Genomic DNA, 25,963 nt, shown 5'->3' with positions numbered 1-25,963 from the left:
ACAACTGCAAACTTTAATTTCTCATCAGTATGCTGAGCCAACAAAAAGTCAGAAGCAAGAAATCTCAGGCCTAGAGACTGAATGCAGACCTCCAGTCCTCTCTGTCTGGCCCCGGGGACTTGCTCTAGCTATGCCACTCCCTGCCCTCCTCAAGAGCGTTGGTCTGACTGCAATGTGTCCTTGAACTGTGATGATGCTTCTGCTTGCCTGGATAGCCTACTGATGGGTACTGCTATACTAGGCCCATAGCCCAGCAGGACCCCCCAAGGTCTCTACCCCACCTAAAAAGAAAGTTGTGCAGCAAAATGTGCAGATCCCTTGAAGTGGGCAGGGGAGGAGGAAGAAGGAAGGGGAGGAAGAAGGGAGGAGAAAGGGAGAGGAGAGGGGAAGGAGGGGAAAGGCGGGTCTGATCATTTGCATGTTTATTGCATTCAATGGGATTTACTCCCATAGTGGGCAGGGGAGGCGGAAGAAGGAAGAGAGGATGGGAGGAAAATGGGAGGAGGAAGGGAGAGGAAATGGGAAGGAGGGGAGGGAAAGGAGAAGAGAGAGGGGGGAGGAAAGCAGGTCTGATCATTATTTGCATGCTTATTGAGTTCAATGTGATTTAGTCCCATGCAGACATGCTTAGAATAGGTAAAACTGACCATGGGGGAGGGGACAGTAGACGGAACAAGAAAGGGAGGGGAAGGAGGGGGAAGGGATTGGAAGGGGATGGGGAGAGGTAGGGAAAGGGCAAAAGGTAGCAGATAGAAGGGAGGAGGAGTGGACGCAAGTTTGATCATTTGCCTGCTTTTTGAGTTCAGTGGGATTTAGTCCTGTACATTCATGTTTAGGATAGGTGAAACTGACTTGGGGGAGGGGCAGGGGCAGGGAGGGGGAGAGAAGGAGGGGAGAGAAGGAGCAAAAGGATAGGGGTAGGGAGGAAGGGAGAGGGGAGAGGGAGAGGGAAAGGGAGGGGAGGAGATTGGGTGGGTGGGCCCGGGTGGGTGTGCCCTGGGGAGAGGGAAAGCCCCTTTCCTTTCCAAAAGGAAAACCTTGTGAACGGTATCATTGTTTTTCAGGGTTTCCCCCACCTTTTTATTCTACAGCAGGCACATATAGCCTCCCACCCAAATTTAAACCAAAGCTGTCCCTGGCCACATCCACATCAGACCGTTATTTCACTTTAGGCAGTCATGGCTTCTTCCAAAGAATCCTGGGAATTGTAGTTAGTGAAGGGTGCTGAGAGTTGCTAGGAGATACCCTATTCCCCTCACAGAACTACAATCCCCAGAAGAGGGGCTGACTGTTAAATCACTCTGACCACTGGAGCTGTCAGGGGAATAGGGCATCTCTTAACAATTCTCAGCACCCTTCACAAACTACACTTCCCAGGATCCCTTGGGGGAAGCCATGACAATCTAAAGTGGAATAAATGTCTGGCATGTGTGTGGCCACCTGATAAGCCAAGCCAAATAGCTGTTAGTCTGGCTTTTAGAACACTGACAGTTGGTTCTTACTGAGCATGCCCAACACTATAATAGACTTCAGTGTTAAATTTCTTAAATTAATTAAAAATCAGCCATGCAATTTTTAAAAACTTTTTAACTGCAGAAGATGAAGGTCAGAGTAGGGGCAAGGTCAGTAATAGGATTAGAGGTACTCTGTGAACATGGCTGATTTTTAATTAATTTCAACAAATGATGAGACCACTGACAGAAAAAAGTCCAACAGGGGTCTGGATTTTTCCCCTCTTGTTTTATACTTTGAACTCTCTAGTCTCTCTGACTGTTTTTTATATCGCCATGAAAGCTTAGAGGGTTGTTAAGCAAGTGTTTCTGAGTTCAGGACTATACTTTTTGTAAGATTTTGTTTTGAAATGAGCATATGGGAAGCAGCAGAAGGGCAGGGGGTATATTTTCAATTTAACATTGCAGAATGCAAAAAATCCATGTTGGCTATAGTATACAGCCACTCTTGTGGCTGTATAATATTGTATACTGCCTTGCTGTTTTTTTATGGAAAGTGTGGTCTATAAATATTTAAACAAACAAACATAGTCATTGTTCGATTTGGTGTGTGTTTGACAGGCTGATGCTGTTTAGCACCCACCTTGGCTTTCATGCATTTGAGGTTCCATCTTTTACAGAAGCCTAGACACATACATCCCAAAGTGCATAGGTGCCAAATACTCAGTCCAGTTTTTGAAGACACAGTTTGAACATTTGGAGCATACATGAACTGGGCTAAGTAAGACCTCAGACATAAGGTTCTATGTACCAATGTGCAGATACCCCAAGTTCATGGAAGCTCTAAATCCACAAGCTACAGAAGTGTGGCTGGCTTCCCACTCTTCCTGGAGTGGCTCCAGAGCAATGTGATGTCATGCTGTGTTACAGCACTGTGAAGACTTTCTAGGAAGTATAGACGCTAGTTCTAGAGGAGCTAGCACTGCTGTGAGCTAGGCTAATTGGCTAGGCATCCACAGTAAAACCATTCCCACAACTAGGCAAAAATGTAAAATCAACTCCAGGATCCATTTAAAAATTTTTTTAAAAAAAATTTAAATCAGTATGAGAGAGTGGAGAAAATGGTAAACTGCATTAAAAATACAGAAAACATATTCACAAACTGAACTATACAATACCTAAAGCACACTTTGTAACTTGGAAAGTCTGTTCAGCTGATGTTCAAAACAGCATGGTCATCCCAGGCAAGTCGGTAGAATGCATTCATGGGAGAGAACAAGAATATTGGAAAACTGACTCTTTTTATCCCTGGAGTTTTTTTGGGGGGGGGGGCGTGCAGCTTGTCAGATACAAAAGGGATTACCTAATCAGAGAAGGATTGTTCTCCTTGGAATGCCTGAAATTCACTACATACACAAGGGAGAATTTGATTATTGACATTTACCAACAGTCCAGTGAGGTGGGACAAGAGGTGTGAATGGAACCAAGTTCTTGATTTCTCCTGTTAAATGGGGTGAGGGAGGGTGTGGATTTGAGGGAGATGCTTTGGACATGACTTGTTCTCTCTTAGATAATGGCATGAAGAGTTTCTGGGCACAAATAGATTCTGTTAAAAGGGACAGAAACAGAGGGGACTCTGTTTGATTTCACTGTCCTTGGGGAAAGCTGGGTGACATACAATAAATAAAATAACAGAAACAATAGATATGTAAACCATAGGGAAAAAATATACAGCAGAAGCTGCAATTAACACAAACCTATAAAATTCATCAGGGCAGATAAAACCATAATCAAGGCTAACTTACTTTTTACAATTGCAAGAGAGGCAGAAAATGAATTGCATTTGACTCAGCTCCAGGTCATAATATAATTAATTCCAATCACATACTTTTAAAACCTCAAAATAAAAAACTCCAGATGTACCCATATCATTCTGCCATGAACAGTGATAAGTCATAGAACAGTTATTCTATTAACAATCTGCCACACATGGATCGTAATAGTTTGGAGGCAAGAAATTGGTACTAAACTTCTCCCAGTATGGTGGTGAAGTGATAGGAAATATTACACCTGCTAAAGTGCTGCCTTTCCTGCACCTGTTCAAAGCACAGGTCTGCCAGAGAAAAGTAATCAATCTTAGGAATGATGGCACTTGGCAGGATTTGCCCCAGCCATATTCCCTATGTTATTCCTATTTACATATTATGACACTGACAGTAGTTTAGTGGCAAGTTCAGAAGTGCAGGGTCCCTTCATGATAGTCATAGCCATGCCCCCTTCTTTTTGGAGCTGCTGGGATGAGAATGAGATCCTTGTTAATGCCTTATCTCACAACAACAAAGGTCCCTAGGTTCCAATAAACATGAAAAGGGAGTGTTAGCTCCTGAAAAGAGTCTTCTCGGCAGCTGATTCACCTCTGAACACTCTGATTGGCTCCAATCACCAGGAAAGGACAAGGAAGCAAGTGAAGACTCTTCTCAGTGACTAACACACTCCCCTTTCATACTGATTGGCTCATAGGATGCTGGAGACATAAGGACCCTGCTGGGACTCTGCTCCCAAAAAGGTAAGGGGTCTAAGACCCCCCGATACCTTGGAGAACTACACCCCTGGACATCGATCCTTAAACCTACCTTGTCGTTGGATTGACATTATGATATTTGACAGTATGCTAAGCAATATAATTGTTTAGCTCCAGCAGTTCACTAAGCAGAACATCACAGACAATATCCAAAGCAATGAACATAAGCAACTGCTCAGCTTTTACACTGTGCCATGAATGGTCAAACCAGGTGTGCTCTACTGCTCAGTGACTCCATCTGAAATAAGCCCAGCTTCCATTATATGCATGTGTTATTTCCAAAAGCTGTGCAGCCAGTTTTCAAGGTTGACAAGCATGATCTCCCTTTTTTCCAGCTCTTGTCAGGGCCAAATTAGACTCGTGAATTTTAAATGTAATTAAAGTGCTTTTTAAAAAAATGTAAATGGCAATGATGGGTTTGGGGAGGTGGAGCTCATCCCTTTTCCCTCTACTGTGGTCCTGATGAAATTTCCTACTATTTGCCTTGAGAGGGAAACCTGTACTGACTTTGAGAAGGACAATTTTTGTTGTAAATAAAATTGTCCTCCTCACCCTCTCTGGTCTCAGTGCTGCTTTCCTCCCTCTTTTCCCCAGCAGCTGTTATTTATGGTTTGTTTGGATGATTTTTTTTAAGGCATATTAATTACAATTAATGACATGTCTAGTTTGGTTTTCTTTGTAAAACACTTCCTGTGTACCACTTCACAGTACAGAAACCAAGAAACAATATTTCATTTGTGTGACTAATTACTTGAAAGCACCTTATACACCAGTGTTTAGAGCGAGTTAAATTGAATGACCAAAGTCTCCTTGTTGTGGGCTACTGCAATAATTATTTCTGCATAATATTCATTTAGTGCTCACTGTGTTCCTAGGACTGTTTAGAAAAAGTAACATGGTCTCTGCCCAAAGCATGTACAATCTAAGCAGAATGAGCAAACGTATAGCAAAAGGAAGACTGACAATATTGCTAAGATATTGGTAGATGGAATCAAGCAGCAGTATTACCAAAAATGAGAGGCAGTGGTAGAAAGAATCTACAGTGTCCTTTAATTGTCCCTTTTCTGAAGCAGTGTTTCCAATATTCCTCCCCAAGATGTCTCGGAATAGCCAGTGTTTTCTGGGAGAGTCAGCAGGATCTTTTGGCCCTCTCTTACTTTGCATCTTTTCCATCCAAATTATTGGCTTCAGCTATCATTTCCACTGTCAATGACTATATAATTAACATTATGGGCCAACAAATAGTTCCTATGGCACAGTGACAGGAGTTATGTCTGAGCTCAATAATAGCTTGTAAAATTATTTCCTTTGTCACAAGGGATCAGTTCTGTTTAGTAAACTACATGAGCCAATGGTTTTGTGATTGTGACAATCTACTACGTTAGTCTGCATTAGACACACATTTTATTTGTTTTGTTATTTGGGCATTTTTAACCCCATCTTTTGACTTAAAAACTCTCAAGGTAGCTTATAAAACAAATAATGTGAAGAAACCTATATCTTAAGGAGCATGTCAACATTTTATTTTAACTGTAATCTCATAAAGAAGATGTACATTTCTCCCAGCTGGCTCTGGAGCCTGACTGTTTTACATCTATGCTGTTCATAGTCCTTATCATATAGATGTCTACTCAGAAGTAAGACCCATTGAGTTTAGCTGGGTTCACTCCCAGTTAAATTGGTATAGGATTGCAGCCTAAAATATCTTAATATGCATACTGCTGGGATCTGTGTTGTCAAATAATTATGTTGTCTGGAGACTTTGTGAAATCCAGCAATTCTCCCTTTAAATGTCCTATCTGAGCCTGGATGGGACCTGAAACTGCTTAGAAGGCTTGTTAATTCTGTGTAGAGGCGTCTCAGCTTAGATCAACCTGTGAACTGTCTCACAGCAGGTCAAATATTCCTTCACTATTAGACTATTAGGCATGAGACTAGCAGGAGGTGAATCATCTGTCTGTGCCGACTCCTTTAAAATACATGAGCTGAGGAACAGTATATAGTAGAGGTGCTTTATCAGTTAAGTTGTGTATGCGCAGGGTGAGATCATGAGAATGTGAAGTAAACAATTACAGAGTATTATTTGATGTGGCAGTGTCACCTATTGGGCACTTATAATACTAGAAATGATTTATGGCAGTCATTTCTGTGATTATAAAGAGAAAGGCACACAGGGACAGCACAGAAAGAGACAGCAGACATCAACCATCATGCATCAATGGTACGGTCTCTATGGAGGCTATGAAGGGCTGCTAAACTGACCCACAGGAGGCTCCTTTCCCTGTAATAAAAGGAGGGGGCCTTCCTCATAGCTAAGGCTGGCAAAGTATTTTCTGCAATGAAGTATCTTATTTGTAATGCTGAAGTATAATCTGTTAGGTGAATAAAGCCACATTACTTAGCACAGCTAGTGTCAAACTTTATTGCTTATCTGACCTGATAAAATAACATCTGCCCCCCGTAAGCAAACATAAAGGGGGTGACAGAATAGGATCTTTCTAGCCTATGTTGTTCAGGCTCAATGATATCATAGCTATAGAGCTTGCCCATCAATCAACCCACATACTTACTCAGCCAATGACATTTATTTTATTTATAAAAAAATATTTTTAGATAATCCCTCATATCAACTATTAAGGTGGTGTACAACAAAATATACAGGCGCAATAAAGCATAAAATGCCATAAAACAATGCAAAATAATAATACAATGACTGGCTCAGCTAGAAAAAGTCTAGACCGACGTAATAAACCTATTGGCATAAAAATGTCTATAAATTAGCAGTGCGAATGCCTGCTAAATCTCTGCTGGAAGAGTATTCCTCAGCACGGAACTGGTAACACTAAATGCCCAATTGAAGTTAACTGAGTGTCTGAAACATGGAAGACAACTACCAGTGCTCGTCCAGATGATTTCAGTGATTGAGCTGGGATAGGCTGCATTGTAATGATTCTGTTCCTTACTTATGCAGTCAACTCCAGAGAAGTGCTCTTTGCTTCCCCTGTATTTGTGGTATAGGATTCTGCAGGGCACTATTTTTATCCTCAATGCAAGTTAACATCTACATGAAGCCCTTAGGAGTGTGATTGGGAGTTGTGGAGCACTGTGTCACCAGTACGCTAAGGACATGTAGCCCTGTTTCTCCATAATATCTGAATCAGGAGTAGCTGTGTAAAGCCTGGGCTGAGTGCAGTGATGGACTAGATGAAGGCCAATAAACTGAGCTTGGATCCTGGGAAAACTAAGGCTTTGGGGGTAGGTGGTTCCCATGTCCTGAAGGTAGACAATTGCCTATTCTGGATGGGTTTGCTTTCTCTTTGAAGAAAGAGCTAAGTAGCTTGGGGTTCTCCTGGACACATCTTTATCATTAGAAGCCCAAATGACCTCTGTGGCTAAGAGTACCTTTTAAGCTTTGCCTGGGATATACTAGTTACATCTGGATTGGGATAGTCTGACCACTATAGTCCATGCACTGGAAACCTTGAGACTGGATTATAGAATGTACTCCGCATGAATCTGGTCCAAAAGGTCAAACAAGTGCAGAATGCAGTAGATTGCTAATGGCAACAGGTGGTTGACAGCATGTGACATCTCTGTTAAAACATCTGCACTAGGTGATCATATGCTACCAGGCCAGCTTGAAGGTTCTTGTATTAACCTTGTATCTTGCAAACAAAAAGTCCAGGGTACGCTGGGAGGTAATTGGGGTCTCACTGAACTGTACCTTGCAACATGCTCAGCTGCCCTGTAAGCAAAGTGGGTTTTTTTGTTTTTTTTAAAAAAGTGTTTTTTTTAAAAAAAGTCTGAGGGGGACCACTCCTTAATAATGATTTCCACATGGAAACTACCTCTGAACCTGATGTTTTTATTTATCTATCATGTCCTTGATGCACCTCTTCCCCAGAAATCTGCCCAATCCCCTTAAGGAACTCCAAAATCTGGGTGCCTGTTGGTCCATTTAGCTCAATATTGTCTACACTGACTGGCAGCACCTCTCCAGCTTTTTCAGGCAAGGAGTCTTTCCCAGCTCTACCTGGAGATGCCAGTGATTGAAACTGACACCTTCTGCTTGCAAAGTAGATACTTGTATCAGTGACCTTTAAACTTCCTCAGCCAGCGTGCCCATTGGTCACACATCTTGGGACAGCAAATTCCTTGCACCTGTTGAATTTCTGCCTTTCATATAACTTTGACACTGCGACATAAAGGAACACCCCTAAAATCAGAGAAGGACCTGCCCCGCCCCTCTCTGCAGCCTCAGGAGGAAGAAAACCTCACAGGGCGACAGGAGGAGGAGGAGGAGGAGCCAGCGCCACACGAAGTCCTCTAGCTCTCAGCAGGAGGATTGGTCGCTCTCTGTGGCTCCTCCCTCTCACAAGCTCCTGTCCCAGGTTGTTGCTGGAAACCAGAAACCTCCCATTCTCCTGTCCGCGTTAGCACGGGCTGCTGGCGAGGAGAGCTGGGAATCCCAGCTGGGGAGGCGTGGACGAGCGAGACGCCCAGGCGTGGCACTTGGGTTTTTAATGCCAAAGAAAAAGCGAGACACCAAAGCGTGCGCCCTCGGCCGACCGGGTAAGCGAGCGCCGCTGCCGGCTCCACGGCTTGGTGACTTCCATTTCAGTTCAACGGCGTTACAAGGTAAACAGAGCAAAGGTGCAGCGACGCCGGGAAGGGGGGGAAGGGAAAGCTAAAGCAACAAGCGCCTTTTCTTTCAGGGCCTCCCTTCAAACTAATCTTTCCAGCTTCCTCCTTATCGGCCAGCTTCTCAAGGGTGCGATTTTCTGCTCTCTGTGTAGTGTTTTAAAGGAAGGGAAAAGAAAGTTAAGACCCTGGGGGAAGATACAGGTAAATCGGGTGTGGGGAGAATGTTGTAACTAAAACAGCCCCTCTGGTTTGAAGCGCCTCCTAAGCTCTGACCACCGTGCTTCTGATTAGGGGGTAAACTTGTGCCTAGGCTGTATCACAGCAAAATGAGAGCAAGGGCTCCCACGACGAAATGTTCCTTTGGGGGTGAGAGATTCTTCCCAGCAGAAGACTAACATATTAGGGAGGTTATACTAGAATTCTTATTTGATTCTACGTGCATATAATTATTTTGTATGGAGGATGCAATCCTGTACAGTATCCACCTACAGGTTTATAATCGTATCTAGCGTTTTTGAGAACAAGGCCCCATTTGTATTTAGGTGCACACTGGTGTATCTGAAATCTTAGCCGTCCTAGATGCCTCCAGGTCATTCAGACAATGAAGCTGAACATTATGTAACCTGGACAATCTTTTGTGCACCTCTTTTCAACCATATTATTCCGATCTCCAGCCCCATTGAGGCAGACTTCTACCACTTTTCTAGGAGGAGAAAAAGAGGAAAGGAACTGTGGTCTGGAAATCCGGGAGAAACTTGCTCAAACCTATTCCAGTTTTCTTTGCTAACCGGAGTTAATGTCCAAGTAAGAGTTAATTCTGTTGGATCAAAGCACGATCTTTTGCTCAGGCAGCAGTTTTGATTCTTTCAATATCTCCAAAGTACTAACATATTGTGCAGAGGTTCCCTAAATGAGATGAGTTAATGCATAGAACTGGAACCTCTTGCCTTGCCAGACTGGAATTTATGCCAGGGGTGTTTACACTGGCTCTTGTCTCTAAGAAAACAAAAGGGAAAGTGATTTTTGCAGATGGATGAGTGCAATAGTGGCATTAATTGTGAAAGGGAAAACATCATGCCCTCAAGCTTCAGACTACTGACATTGATTTGTAATTGGTAATTTCTGCCAGCCGAATGAGTTGAAGATGAGTGGCATAGTGCTTTAGAGGTGATGAAATTGTTGCTCTAAGGATGATGGGCTCTAATACACCTGAAGACAAGTGTATTAGGAACCTTGTTTGGTGTAAAATAAGCTAGTGGGGCTGCTGGGCATTTTTAGCAGCTGCCTAATAAAGGGGCAGTGAAAAAAAAAACAGGCAGAATAGGAAATCAGTTCAAATGGGACCTTCCCTTGTCTTTACATCATTCTTAACAGTGATGTTGTCACAGTGGTTAAAAAAAAGTAAAATTAGACTGCAAGCATTTCCCCCCCAGTGGACATTAGTATGCACTGTGTTGTTTTGCAAACTAGGATTGTATCAACATTCTTCTCAGCTGGAAGTGGAAATGGAGGAGGAAGCTGTGCCATACATAGATGGGCATAACCTTGGAACGAGCACTTTATATGAATTTACTTTGTAAAGAGCAAAGCTTCAAACTCAAAAGCTCTGCTATTGTACGGAACACCTTTTTCATCCCTGTTGCTACACTACACAGGTTGTCTAAAATACTGTCCCCCTTCTGTTCAAGCCCTTCCATACGTTTATAGCAAGTCCTGAAATGGGAAGGGCAGATGCATGTTCAGTATACTGTGACACTCTGACCCTCCTTTTGGCTTGTTCTTCTCACCTAATGTCTTTTATGTGCCTTTGAACTCTTGAACGCTATCAATGGAAAACTGGTCAGCATTTTAGAAATTTTTCATGAATAGGTGTAGTTGCCATGTTTTGTGTCTGTGAGGAAGATACTTGCATGAACCTACTTTGAATCTGACTGACCTAGGGAAAAAAACCCAAACACTGGCATGTGTTGGGACACTGGTGGAATGTTCTCAGTCAAGGCTTTTTGGCACGATCAAATATCAAAGCTTCCTACCTCAGCATGGTTATTCTGGGGTGGCTGTCCAGTGATAATAATCTCTGTCTACCCAAACAAGGCATTCCAGGTTCCATCTTGTATATCACCCTTAGGAGCAGCTGGCATGGTGCAACACCCTCCTGATGTTGGCATCACTACCAGTTGCCTGGACAGTATAGGAATGAGAGAGGGTAATAGAAAGGTTGGGGCTGTATCAGAGCACTGATGGAACTACCAGATTGATGTTGCCAGTGCAGCTGCACTGACTTTGCTGTCACCCTGCCTCACCCCAGCACTATCCAGGTAAGTGCAGCGATGCCAGTGTCAGGAGGGCAGCTCCACAACACTGACCCAGCTACTCCTGATTCACCCTGCTTACTGTCCGGATGCATTTGCTGGCCACTGTGTTTCTCTATGAATTCTACTCATAAGCGATAACAATTTTGCTTCCATGACTCATGAAATCTCCTTTGCTTGAGGTTTTTAGGTGACAGTCCAACCTCTGCATATCAGGGATACTGTAGTGCCAAGTTTCCTGAATCAGCAGGGGAGGGGGTTGGACTAGATGACATTTAAGATCACTTCCAACATTATTATTTTTATTTATTGGTCTGGGGATGAAAACTCTTCCTGAGGGATATGAATTCTCTGTCAACTCATTTAAATCTGAAATTCCTGTCTTGAACATAAGAATAAAGAACCTAAAGTGAGGTGAGTTCAGAGAATTTATATCCCCTGGTAGCTGTACAATAGGATATGGTCCTTGCTGGATGCCCTCAAGGACTTGGATTTGAACCTGCAGTCTATCACTGATCTGTATTGTGGAAGAGGCATTTGCCTTATATAATCTATCAAAAGTAAGATAAGGGTGAATTGGGGTGTCATCACTAATTATTCTTGGGTTCTCCCATATCATCATATTGGTTAGAAATGCAAATGGTGAAGGTTAAAAGTCCAAAGAAAGTGTCCTTGTCCAAGTTCAAAAATTGACTTCAATGTATAATATATCTGTAGGCAGCCATGCTCTTGCACATCTTTTACTCAGACAAGATTGAAAGCTTACTCTGGGGGCTACTGTGCTACACCCAGTTAAGGTGCTTGCCTTATATACTAATAGCACTGTGGCTGCACATTCTCATGAGTGATATAGAATACAGCAGCCATTTGTGCTGCTGCAACTCAATTTAAAATCTAGATTGTTTCCTTTTCTGACATTTTAGCTGCCTCAATGCAGATTTGATTGGTTTTAAGTATTGTGGTAGCACCCACTAGTTCCTAAATGAATTCAAGGTCTCCCATGCTCAGCAGCTCATACATTCTAAACAACAAAGGAAGATTACTGCCCCAGTATTAAAAACAGGGTCCAGAGACATAAGGGTTGCTTGAGGTTTGAAGTTTTGACAAAGAAGTCAAAGCTCTGACCTTGTCAATCTTAAGGCAATGTCCTATCCTTCAAATTCTTCTTCTTCTCCCTGTGGCCTGGGACTTTGATCCTTTCCCTCTCTTGCCTGAAAAATGAGAATGGCAAAATATTATGTATCCTAGATGAAAGCAGGCTTTGGATCTTCTTGCGGCCATTCAGTTTAATCTGTATTTTATCTATGGAGTTTGACATAATAGTGTTGGCTATAAAACCCATGCTTGCAGTTTGATGAGAGAATATTAGTTCTTCATGCAGAAAACATCTAGCTTTTGTCCCCTCTGTTGTCATTTTGCCCTCCTGAAGGCAGAGAGGTATTTTATCATGCAGGGTGCAATGGAAAGCCATATTTTCCTTCTGACTTTATTACACCCATCAGACTGGCCAGTCAAAAGACAGGATTTCCTGAAGTTCACAAAGATTTCAGTGGAGCAGAGTATCCCTTCATGGCCAGAGTTGTTCTTGATACTTCTATGTGCAGTAATCAAATTGTTCATGATAACCATTGCTTGAATTATGTGAAGCATAGTAGGGAGAAGGCTGCCCCTTGTTTCCTTCAGTACCTTTGGAGAAACTGACACTGAGAGTCCCTTAAAAGTAGCATTGTGGACTGGTTCTCTTTTTGCTCTGTCAAGGCTGAGGTACAGGCAGCAGTTAGTGGTTGAGCCAGGGAGTTGAACCCAAGAGGCAAGGCCGAAAGGAATGCACACAGTGTGGGATGGTTCACAAGTAACACTGAGCCAAACCAAAGCTTAGTGCATACATACAAGTGTGCAGGTCCCTGGAGAGGAGACTGCAGCTGCTCTGCTCTTCTCTTGGTCCTCCTCCAGCTGTGCTACCATGAGCTAAGCTATGGTTCAGATGACATGCTAAGCCAAACCATGGCTTAGCTCACAGCATTACAGCAGAAGAGGAGCAAAGCAACTGTGATCTGGCTTACTTGCATATTTGGCTTAGCGTGTGAACCAGCACAGTATATGTACTCCTTGGGGACCCAATGCAGTGTGCTTGACTCCTTCTTTGATATAGGATCGATCTACTACAAAAAAACCCAACATCTACTGAATTGCTCTTCCGGCTCCTCTTCTTCCCCCATCCCCAGGAAATTGGAATCTGTGTGCAATCTGTCTGTTGAATCTCTCCCTTATCCCCTTATTAATGCGTTGTGCCCTTTTTCGCAAAGAGAAATGAGAAACAGAAAACTGCCTGGTGGCTTTATGGATGAAAGTGCCTGGATTTCAAGTCCTGCAAGCAATTAGGCTTTGCAGAACTATAGGTAATCAGATACAGCATGTCTTTTGAAAATTCCAATCAAGATTCCTTTTAAGGTGGTATTTTTCCTTGCCGTGCCTCTTGCATCCTCCACTTGTTCCAACCCCACAGCCTTTGCTTTGGGGCCATTATGAAGCTGTGCTCACTGGAGTATAAAAACCACATTTGATATCGGGGGGGGGAAAGAATGCTTTAGAGGCCTTGTCATTTGTACCAGTACCTTGCTGCTTCTTGAGGTATTTCATATCTGCATTAGAGATCTACTTCTTGAATGTCTAGCTGGTTTCAGACCTAGACTCCACATACCTGGTGCCTGCCAGTGGTGACAAGTCTTTTCCATATACCTCATTGCTAATTTCAGTTCTGGGTTTGAAAACTGCCCAGCACCTACTGAGTGCTTGGGCTTGCCTCTAATGGCAAACCAGGCTTGTGAGTGCAAACAGGATTGTGGCCAAAATGGGGCTACTGAGAAACAACAGGGAGATATCAGCATGCTAAGGGGAGCCCCAAGGTTTCTAGAAGTGGAGGGAAAGCTTAAACAAAGAAGCCTCCCCCCCATATTCCAATGAGCACTTGCATGCTCAGTGGCAACAGAGATAGAACTGAAAACTGGAGGAGGGAAAATGGAATGGATTTTCCTGAAGTGGAAATGGATGCCTGGCTGGAACCCTGAACAGGAGCTCTCCTGTTAGGAGATGAGGATACAGTACAACATTTTACTGCAGATCCCACTTGTTGTTTACAATAAGGGTATAGTTTGGGCCAATGTTCAGCCTTCACATATTTTCTGTACCTGGGACATAGGAATAGCACATCTGAGATATAATAACTATGAATGCCTCTGAGCAAGTGAAGAGTAAATTTGCCTCAGTAGTGAATGGCTGCATCAGCTCTTATGTTTGAGAATAGGCTGAAGGTGTGGCTTCCAGAAGTGCTTGAACCTTGAATTCTAGTTTTAATAGGTGGAGAACTGAAGCTGATAGAAAGGAATTTGCTTGAGGCCTCCACGTGTGTTCTTGTAACTGAGTGGTCTTCAGTCTCAGACAGGGTGGTGTGTTTTCACTCCGGTAACTGGTGAACCCCAGATTTTCTCCCAATCTTGCAGTTGTCAAGGAGGTGGAGACTGCCCATGCAGTGGTGTGCTGTTCCCCATCCCTTCCCTGGCTCCAAAGGTGGGTGGAAGGCTGTTTGGCCGCTGTGTTAACAAAGTACACAAAGTGCCTCAGTGGTGCAAGACCAAGCCAGAAAGCCCTTCTTGCCCCCTTTCCAGCACTGGAGTCAGGAGGGTGGTGTTGGTTCCTTTGGCTGTTGCATTGCTGAGATGCCATGAGCACGTCAATCATTCAGGACCAAAACAACAAGCTCCCTACTTGGAGCAGGGAATTATCCTTCGCTGCATGTGGAGGCACAATGTGAGATCCAGAGCAGAAGGCCATGACAACTATAAGTGTTGCCTCGGCTGCCAAAAGTCAGTCAAAGTGTATGAGCACCTTGTCCCAGAGATCTGAAATCCACATCATTGGAATGTTTCTAGATAATGGACTTTTCATGGATCATGGATGTTCATTTCATGTGCCTTACACGATCCTAGGTCGTCCTAACGGCAGACCACAGACTTGCAGGATTAGGTGGTACAATTCAAAGCACTGTTGGCTGCTCCAAAATTCAACTGTGATGAGTGCCTCTTTCTTTTGCACCTCTCCATAAACACACAGAGGTTATTAGGGTGTAGCCCAGGGACCCCAAGCTCTAGGTCTTTTTGCACCTGGCCACAGATCTGCTGCCCCTCCCCTCTTTTTAATGTTTTAAAAACTTTCCTTACAGGGCTGCTGGGCATGCCACGAAATGCTGTGCTTGTGTGAGGCTACCCCCCCAATTAATTTGCTCAAGAGACCTAAATTTGCATCTATACATATAAATTAGCATGTGCAGTCTTTTTTTGTGTGATTTGTGTCATGGGCTTGGGCTCTGAGTCTTTTAAGTACCTAGCAATGCTTCTCTGTCTGCATGCATGCACATACACACTTTTTTTAGCAGAACATTTACATTTATTTTCTAGATGTCCACAAGTAAGTGGGAGAAACTGGCATTCATAACTGTCTTTATCTTTCCAGCTTCTGAAGAGGCCAGAGGGAAGCAGATGCTTTCTTTTCCAAAGTCTAACGACCTTCATTATCCCTCCATTCTGTAAACAATGAAGCAGATGACATGTATCTCTGCCACCTGCCTCCGTGCACAAATGCTTATATTGTGTGGATTATTTATAGAGCACGTTTGGAGCTAGCTATGGTCGGGAAGGGAGATGAATGGGGCCCAAAGTTGTGACAACTTGTTTTTCAGATGTGGAGGGTGGGCACTGGGGGACTGTGAGGTTAAGTGGGGAATGCTGTGTCTTACACTTGACTTTCGCAGATGTGCACACCTTGCTACAGTGAATTTGCTCCGAAGAGGCAGAGAAGTAAACCCTAATGTGCAGTGTAGAAGTCAGGACTGAGGCAAGGTTTTGAGCTAATCTTTTTGAATAAAGCAGAGGTAAGAAAAGGCAACACATGAAAAGCATCCACTAGAGAAGCACAATAGAGGAATGTTCTTATAAAACAGATGAGGCATTAGATAAAAGAAGAACAGAGAAAATTGTGATGGGTACATAGAAAAGACTAGCCTGAAAAAGTCTAGCTGTTATATACAATATGTGAGTTGCAAGAGTAATGCCTGGCACAATTGAAATGGCTCCAGATGAAGCTCAAATGAGACGTGATGAGGTAGCCAAGTTTGTTGTTCATGTGCCTGCCCTGTTCATGTATAAAGCAACTGGTGGGGGTCTAATTTTAATATCAAAAGGGGTATATGGGTGAGGGAAGTCCAACACTTCTGTGACTTATTTTTCCACACTCCCCCTCCCCAGGCACTCCCTTCCTTCCCCAGCCTGGTTTCAATACTGTGTGGATTTTTTGCACATCAACAGTTGCACCACAGAAGCAAGGAATTTGGTGTCTGGCACAGAGTCCAGTATCCTAAGAAGCTCCATTTCATCTTTCTTCTTTTAATGTCTGTTTCTGGTCCATATTGCTGCAAAGGTAAGCTTGAAGACAGGTTGGCAGAACCAAATGAAGTTCACAAACTAGGAGGTGGCTGAGCAGGACTTTTGCTGCACTGGGCAGAAGATGGAGCTCCAATGATCTGTCTAAGTCCTCATCTCAGAAGATGCCTGCAGTGATGGGGATGTATAGACACTCATTGGCAGAGGCTAGCATTGACTCTAAATGCGTATGTGAAGTGGTGCTGATGGTAAATTGGCCATGAGGAGAAGAATCCATGAGGAGAAGCAGTGGTTGGGCTTGATGAAGTGGTGTGGTCACCATCACATTTACAGCCCTGCTGCTCATGCTGACAGGGGTGAAGGATTTTTTTTGGGGGGGGAGAAATACTGCTTTGCTGCACCATCTCTCAAGTACAGCCAAGAGGCCCAAATTGTAACAGAAACAGGATCATGTGCCACCCCCACAACACCTCATTTTGGGGCTTTCCACTGGCTACCGCCAGCAGAGATACCAGCAGCAGCAGCAGCTTCCACCCACCATTTGGACGGGTGCATTGAATTTCTCAACTGTCAGAGGTAGCAGAGCCAGACAGAAGGACACTTCCATTTCATCCAAACTCTCTCCAGCATGGCAGATTGAGGATTTGGATTGCTCTGTTAGAGTCTCCCCCTTCCAAACTTTTTGCTGTCTGGGTGGGAAATGGGAAAACAGGTATTGGCTCACTGTTTGCATCCTTTCTCAGGGAGCATGTGGGAAAAGCTTGTTTTTCTTCCCCAGTTCATAATACTTGTGCATGCATATTGATAATGTCATAGGTGTGCTCATTATCATATTCCCCATCCCCAAATTGTAGTCTGTCCTACGCCCACCACATAGCACTAGCCGTGTTAGAAACATGTCTAGAAATACATCTCCCATCTCAGCAAATAAGCACACTCCTTGAACAATGGAGAATTTTCAGTGTGGGGGACAACGTAAAATGTTGGAGGGTTCATAGCCAGTGGCAGAGCACATGCTGTGCATGGAAGGTCCCTGTGTCAGTCCCTGGCATCTCCAGTTAAAAGGATTAGGGAGCAAGTAATGTGAAATAACTCTGTCTGAGGTCATGGAACTCTGCTGCCAGACAGAGTAGGAAATACTGGAGTAGCTGGGCAAATAGTCTTAGCTTGTGTAAGGCAGCTTCCTACATGTTCCTGCCCTATCTCCATAGCAGGATCCACTGTGTGCAAATGCATAGAAACTTTGCTTTAACTCTTGTAATTTAATCAGGCTGCAATCTTTGGCTTTTCTTGGTAGCATCTCTAGATTACCTTGATGCCAAATTTGGGATTGACATTCCTGGTACAACTTTCACGTAGGCCTGCCTTTGAGTCCCAGGTCTGCGTTTGTTCCTTAGAACCCATCATGTTATATGAGGAGGTTTGGTTTCTCAATTCTATATCAGATTCACCCACCCTCAGCAGGCCATTTTGACAGTTGGGCAGCATCTGCCCAGCTGTCAATTACCTGATGTCACTAGTGAAACTGGCAAGGCCTGTCCCCTTTCTTGTGACTGCTCAGGATTGAAGGTTCTTCCTTTCTCCCCTTAACCCGTATCTACTCAGAAACCTTATATGTTGAACGTTTGCTCCCTTAAGCTCACAGGTTTCCAACAGCATGCATCTAGAGTAGGTGGAAGTAATAGCTGGAGACAGCACCCAAGGATTCTTGGCTCTTGGGAGGAATTGGAAATATTTAAATAGGGGAATCAGATATTAGACAGCAGAATATTCTTATAATATGCTATGTATTCATATCTTGGCCACTACAGCTATTACATGCACTCTAAATGGTTGTAGCCATAACATCAGAAACAGAAAATAAGAATACAAAATCAGTATAAAAGAAGTTGATGTATACATTCACTTAACATCAAAGTACAAGATCTTGAAAGTACAAACTTACTTAGATTACAATTTATGAATGGGCAGAATTAAAACTCAAAGCATTATTACAAAGCTTCTAATACAAAGTAGATGAAAATACATAAAATAATACATCTCACCCATCAGTTGACTTGAGTGGAATACACCACACCTGCAAGTCTTTGAACACATCTCCACGGAGATGGATCCAGAGCCCCAAGTAACTTGGCTTTTTATATACTTTCTTATCAGAAAGTGTGCCTTATCATGTCTCTGGCTCCTGCTAGCATCCGGCAAAGGCCACAACAATACTGCCTTATATGAAGTTCCGTCCAGTGTCTGAACAGTTATCATGTGTTTACATAACGTTATGGGAGTGTTGGCTGCTGGCCCAGAAATATTATCTATTTGTACTCTGTTAGGTGACTGTCTTTACTTACGAGGGAGGGGAAGGAAAAACTCTTTCAGAGAGGATTCTATGAATATAATGAAGTAGCAGGCAGGCTATGGATATAATGTGGATATAATGTAACTAGCAATTCATGGAAGCAATAACAGCAATATTATATTCATTTTAAGCAATTATAAGCTAATATTAAGCCTATATAGGGCTGGGCCCATGACACTATGATGTCAGGTGACCCATTTTTCCTTTATAGCATGGCAAGCCATGCTATAAAGCAAAATTCAAGCCCAGCCAAACAGGGCTTGAAGTATCAGCAATCAGCACTGATTTTAAGATCTGCTTTCTGATGGCATCAGTTGCACTATGGAATTTCCCATGAGGAACTCAGAGCAGTCAATCCCATCTGGCTTGCTTTCTCTGCCAATCAGCTGATTGCTTAAACTGCTCCCGATTGTGCATTGGCAGCCATGTCTCTAAAGTATGTGTGGGTTGCAGACCTGTAGCTGGGGGAGGCAGCAGCTGGGGGGGGGGGTTCTACTCACCTAAAATTTTTCTCCCCTCTAATTTTTTTACAATAAATAAATAAATTGGTTATAGAAAAAAAATTCTCCCCTCCTCTCCTGTTTTGGGTGTCTCCCACAAACGTTTGGGCTGGCTACAGGCATGACCCTCCATGGCGCAGAGTGGTAAGCGGCAGTAACGCAGCCAAAGCTCTGCTTATGGCCGGAGTTCGATTCCAACGGAAGGAGGAAGTTGAATCTCCGGTAAAAGGGGTCAAGGTCCACTCAGCCTTCCATCCATCCGTGGTCAGTAAAATGAGTGCCTGGCATACGCTGGGGGGTAAAGAAAGGCTGGGGAAGGAACTGGCAAACCCACCCCATATATATGGTGTGCCTAGTAAACGTCACAAGACGTCACCCTAAGAGTCGGAAACGACTTGCACTATAAGTGCGGGAGCACCTTTACCTTTTTACAGGCCTGGTGGGTTGGGGGGAGGGAGGGGGGCTATGTGAACAATTTAGCCTTTCTTGTCCCAGTGCCTCTTCCCCCTCCCAAAAGAATTGAACCCTCACTTTATATGAGATTGGAGCACACTTGAGTTTAAACAAATAGGCCTGGTCCACTATAATATCTAATCTGGTTATAAAAGTCAGACATACTCCCAGCTGCTTCCGTAATGAGGGTGCCAAAGGTCCCTCCCTTATGGTTTGATCATTTTCATGTTTATTGAATTCAGTGGGATTTACTCCTGTGCAATCGTGCTTAGGATAGGTAAAACTGACTGGGGGGAGGGGGGGAGGGCTGGAGTGGGCAGGGGAGGAGGAAGAAGGAAGAGGGGAAGGGAGAGGAGAGGAGAGAGGAAGGAGGAGAAAGGCAGGTCTGATTATTTGCATGCTTATAGAGTTCAATGGGATTTACTCCCGTGCCATCATGCTTAAGATAGGTAAAACTGACCATGAGGAAGGGGAGGGGGAGGAGGGGATTGGAAGGGGCTGGGGAGGAAGGGTCAAAGGAAGGTGGAGGGAAGGGGCAAGAAGGAGGGAATAGGAGGGAGAAGAAGGGAGGGTGGGTTTGATCATTTGCATACTTTTTGAGTTCAATGGGATTTATTTTGTGCAATCATGTTTGAAAATGGAAATGGACTGATTATGGAGGCAGAGGTTCACAGCAGCAGTGAAAGTTGTTTTAGGTCTATATGTGTGTTATATTGTGGTGAAACATAGTGTTTTTGTGTGAAGCAGTAAACTGACCATCAATATTTTGAAAAGTAAGGAGAAGGCCTTGATGGAAAGTGTTACCAAGTGATGGTTGAACTCATAACAAAGATGATCCTAACCGCCACTTCATCTGACAAAAGAGGTATTTCTTTATGTCACCCCCTTGTCTGAAAGTTTCAAAGGAGGGTAATTAATGCACCTGTCTGATTGGAAATGGTTTGTCTTCCCAAGTTTCTTCTTTACATCCCTCAGTATTACATAGATTTCCCCCCCTATTTAAACACTTCATTCCCACAAACATTTTAGACACGAGAGCTTGTATTAGTTTAGAAGGTGTAGTTTACAAGGTTGTCATACATGTCTAAAAGGGGTGTGTGTGTCAGAGTGGGTTGCCAAGTCTCAGTCTGCTTTGCTCCTTCCCTGTATTTATTAGGACTGTGCACAGACACTTCTCTGCCCCATGGCTCTGATGGGGGGGGGGATCAGAGCAACCTGCACTGGGTTGATCTGGGGAGCACCACCTCACCACAGATTGGGGCAGAGCTAATGTTTAATTAGGGGTTTAATTAACATATAGCTGGGATTTAAATAAACATATTGCTGGGAGAGGGATGGGGGAAGGAGACCTTGTGGGGAAGGAGACCCTTGACTGAGATGTCAATGCAGAGGCATTAATCCGGGGGGGGGGAGGCATTACAGCGCACTGCAGAATTGACCCCTTCGCCGAACAGCTGTGTGATGATCCACAAAGGGCTTTCCTTTGCAGGAAAACTGCTTACAGAGCATCATCAACATGCTGCAGAATCCAACAGTTGACATGTTGGGTATAGGGGGCAATTCTGCACAGGTGTTGCTCAGCAAGCAATTTTCCTTTAGGAAAGCCACTTGCAGAGCATCACTCGCACCTTGCAGAATTACCCCTTAGCAGAAGGATTGATGGCAGGCGGGCAGGCGGGCAGGCGGGCAGGCGGGCAGGCAGGCAGGTTGCTGGGAATGCCTTCTGGTTCTGAGGTAGGTCTTGGCCTTTTTGCTGGGTTTTCCCTCCCTGCCTGGATCTTCTTCTTGCCTCATGCCCCTTTCCCCAACAGCCACAGATTACTCTGGATAATATAACCTGCCCTATAGCAATCTGTGGCTGTCTAAACCCAACTTGTCCAATGCCCAACTCCCTCCAAATAGCTCTGATTTGGCTTGGGACTCAGCTGAATCCAGTGCACAGCTCTAGTGCTTGTAGCCATATCTTTTATAAATTCTTCTGTTTTTCATTATCAAGTAAGGGCTCTTTCTGGAAGGAAGGGTGGAATATACATTTAATAAATAAATAATTATAAATAAGGTAAAATTCCTGTCCTTTATTTTTCCAGTAAGAAGTTCATTTCTAAACATGAATGCTGCACCTGGATGTAAATGGAAAATATGTGTTGGTGTGTGAATTCTTGAATCTCATCCCAAAACCTGAAGCATTCATGTTGCTATGGAAGCAATCCATGTTTTATATATCCTCCAAAGTCAATGATGTTACCCCAACACCTAACCCCAATACAAGCATATGCACTCCCACATGCCTTCTGGTATGGTGGGTAGCCGGCATGAAGTGAAAATGCACACCAAAATCCTCTGTTCCTCATTCATACTTTACATGGAGAACAGACCCAACCCTTTGACCAAAAGTACTGATTTTCCCTTTCATTTGTGTAGCAGGTTATGCTATGAGCATGTATAATAATATGTCGGTTGGATATGTAGCACATGAATCTGCAGATATAATGCTGCAATGACTGAAAGCAACAGTCTTGTGGTGTCAGCAACGATTAGACACTGTTTTTTACAATAATGACAGTGGTTGACATTCTTCTGGAATTCCTTTACTATTATACTGAGAATACTTGAAGGCAGCATTCTTCAACCTTGGGTCCCAAGTTGTTGTGGAGCTACAACTCCCACCATCCCTGACCATTGGCTAAGGTGGCTGAGGATGATGAGAACTGTAGTCCAAGAACATTTGGGGACCCAAGGTTGAAGAAGGCTGCTCTGAGGTGAGTGATGGATGTAGATTCATATTTCCCCATGTCTTTTGAACCTGTCTGTTCATGCTTTTGAACCTGTGCACTGAATAGACCACAAAGGAGACACCTTTTTGACAGCTAGTGATTAGTGAAGAATGTGGGTTTTTTTCCATGGCAGGGATGAGTGTGGAGGTTCTTTTCCATGATAAATATATTCTGGAGTATTTTTTTACCGACTGGAGTACTTTACTTACTGGCATGCTATTGCCTAATCTGAGGCTTCCAGGATAATGAAACAAAACAAAGGCCAGGGTTACAAAGGGAGATCTTAGACAAAGGGAATACATTCTGCTCTTCACAGGGTGTCCCACTCATATTTCTAATTACTGTCCCTTGTGAAAATTGTTCTTCAATATGTGTTAATTCAAAGGGCTAGGTTTCTTGAGGTGTGTGTATTAGGTATGTGTGTGCGAGACTGCATTTCTAAACTCCCCCAGCCCTGAAGCATGTGGGTTATCTTCCCTAATCTAACTGGGGCAGAGAAGGCTCACTCAGCTTGTTCATGCTGGCTGTAGACTGATTGGATTGTTGCACAAAGCAACTCCAAGCTGCTTCAAATGCAAATAAAACTGAGATTGCAATGACTTATCTAAAGAAGGCGATGACAGCAGGACAGAAACTTGACAGCCTTAGATGAAAACTGCAGATGCTGCCTTAATCTTGTGCTTTTCAGTGAAGGGGAAACTAATAGCCCAACAAACATAAGGCTGCAAGACTGGAAAGTTGAGTTTGGAGAGAGTTCCCTCCAACTCTAAGGACAAATGCTTCCTTTCTGCTGTGTGAGATGCAAATGATGGTATCCTGGACAGTGCTAAGTCCTATACACTGAATGAGATAGGACCCCATACATCTGCGTCCTAAAGGCAATCATGTGTTTTGTGTGTATTTAAGGTGACTGGTTGCATTTTTAATGGGGAATAGTTTGGACTTTTGGAAAAAAACTATCTTGCTGTTATCAAATGAATTTCATTTGAGAGAAAGAAAAACATCCCCTTTTGCAAACAGCGTTATCCCTAGCATGAAAATAAAAACCCTGGCCCAGCAAATTTCTATCTTAATTCCTCTCCTGAGTCTATCTAGACCTCCCTCCCCCTGTATCAATAAATCTCCTAGGGTCCCTGGACAGGAACAATAGCAGCACTTTACTGTGCTAGAGTGACCGTTTTCTTAGTGCTATCCACAGCCTTTATTGTTGCACAGTTTCTAAAGAGCTATGGTTACTTTGTAACACTGTAACGGCATTGACTGTGCCAGCAAGCAGCCCCTCACCCATCCACCCAGATTGGACCCAATGAGGAATTCTGCTGAGGTGGAGAGAGCCAATGCAATGGAATGAAAGAGTTCTTTTTCAATTTTAAGCTCTCTGGCCTTCCTGAGGGAAAGGAGATCCCTCAGAGTGTTTTCAGCTGTATAAAAACATGAATGAGAAGGAGCCATTTGGAGAACAACAACCCAAGCAGCATGCCTTCCGTTTTAAGCTCTTAATCTCATCCAAGCCTCCTATTATGAATGATTAATTTATACAATTAGTAGCATTGGGATAATGAGCTAATGGCATCTTTGTTGCAATCCTATGTGAGAATAGCTAATTGCATATTGCATGATTGTTCCCAAAGGCTTTTTTTAACACACAAGAAGAGCGACTTCTACTGATAACAGCAGAGGGAATGCTACTACTGATCTGTAGGTTATTTATGTGCCTATCAGGAAAATATGTAGTAGAATTATGTACTGCCCAGAAATGCACACTTAGGAGGCTTCTAAGGGTGCCCATGATAGGATACAGATGGTAAAGTTGCTCTATAGTCTAGAGCAGCCTTTCCCAACCAGTGTGCCTCCAGATGTTGTTGGACCACAATTCCCATCTTTCCTGACCATTGGCAATGCTGGCTGAGGCTGATGGGAGTTGTGGTCCAACAACATCTGGAGGCACACTGGTTGGGAAAGCCTGGTCTAGAGTCTGTATGATTCTTAAGTCACTTTTAGGGCGGCCTTTTCCTTTGACATTTCTAGTGTTGCAATAATAATCCAGACTCCACCCTGACACAACTTCTGTGTAAGTACTCTATCTGTGCTTAATTGGTAGATGTTTAGGAGGTAGGATGTGAATAGCTGGTGCTCTTGTCAGCCTTATGACACCTTCAAGGCAGTACTAATAAAAAACATCTAAAGAGTACAGCACTTAAGGGCACTGGAAAACCTGATGCCAGTTAATGGGGCAGGCTGCGGCCCTCTTGTGGCATACCTAACACAAATGATCTTGTAACTTGTTTATAACAGGTCATTGATTTAGATGCCTTGCCCTTCAAATATCACAGTGGCTCATTCTAAAGTTCTTTAAAACACAAATAACTAATATATTGAAATTAGCTGCAAAGAGCAAATTTATAAATGCAGCATAAAACCAATTCAAGTAAACAGTTTAACAAAAGTTTTAAATACTGGGAAAAAAAGATCTTCACCTAATGCCAGAGTGGAGAGTACTCCAAAGCTTGGGTACCACCACTGAAAAGCCCCTCTTCCCAATATCTGTCTAACACACCTTGTGGCAGAGTTAAGAGACGCATCCTTATTTCATAGGATGAAAGAATATAGAGACAGTTCATAAAATCTTTAACAAAGACATACTTTTGTGTATGTGTGTTATAATTTCCATAATTATAATTATGTGTTATAATTTAAATTTATTTTAAATAGTTTTCAAATACATTCAGAAATATAAAGCATACTGCCTTGTCTGTTAGATTCTCAGTTTGTATGAATCCCTGTTGTGTATTAGAAAGCTCTGGTGATCCTATGCACATGTGAGTGTGCATATACGCACGCTGTAGTTTAGGTCTGGATTGGAACATTGAAAATAAAAAAATTGAGATCCTTCCAATAGTTTATGCGTACAACCATTTATAATATGGTTTTATTCAGTTGAGTTCTGACTGAAACCTTTGATAATTTTGTTACATATGATAAATCTATACTGAGTTTGACATTCTGTTTGAGAGGCAACTCCCCATCATTTTTCTATGTGCCTTTTCCTCAAGTTAGATTGTCAGTTACACTTGCTATTTTATTATTTATTTAACAATTTGTATACTGCTTGAATGTAAAGACCACTAAGATCTTTTACAGAAAACTGTGATTTTGTAGGAACTGGCACACACGCACGCACAGTAAAAAGTAAATTGGGTGAAAAAGAAAAGTGATTGGGTGAAGCATAGAAAACCCTGTTGAATTTTTTTTCTGGTGAATAGTCTTGCCTTGTGTGTTATAGCTTCCTTCTCCTGATATTAAGCTCCCATTCTTTAGCTTCAAGTGATACAGTAGTGTCAGGAGCTGTTGGGGAACTGTGTACAACCTGCTCCATGTGGGGAGCTGCTGAACTGACAGGTGGCAGCTTCTCTTTCTGGGCCCTGGATTGACATTGGCCATTGGATCCTCCAGGACAGGA

General features: G+C 43.2%; 1 protein-coding gene across 6 annotated transcripts in view; it reads left to right on the top strand.

The window, feature by feature from the left end:
- The first annotated feature begins 8,323 nt into the window (after positions 1 to 8,323).
- Positions 8,324 to 25,963, top strand: part of CDK18 (cyclin dependent kinase 18) — a 138,167-nt gene continuing 120,527 nt past the window's right edge. For 2 of the 6 annotated variants that reach the window (XM_061632155.1, XM_061632149.1), the window contains exon 1: positions 8,325 to 8,670. The gene's annotated coding sequence lies outside the window, so the exon portion shown is untranslated. Of the gene's footprint in view, positions 8,671 to 25,963 lie in introns of all 6 variants that reach the window. The other 4 variants (XM_061632153.1, XM_061632152.1, XM_061632154.1 and 1 more) reach the window with 3 other exon arrangements.

The sequence above is a fragment of the Rhineura floridana genome, chromosome 6 (genome assembly GCF_030035675.1).
Source record: "Rhineura floridana isolate rRhiFlo1 chromosome 6, rRhiFlo1.hap2, whole genome shotgun sequence".
Lineage (NCBI taxonomy): Eukaryota > Metazoa > Chordata > Lepidosauria > Squamata > Rhineuridae > Rhineura > Rhineura floridana.
Note: the sequence above shows the minus strand (reverse complement) of the source record. Positions and strands in the feature narration are given on the sequence as shown.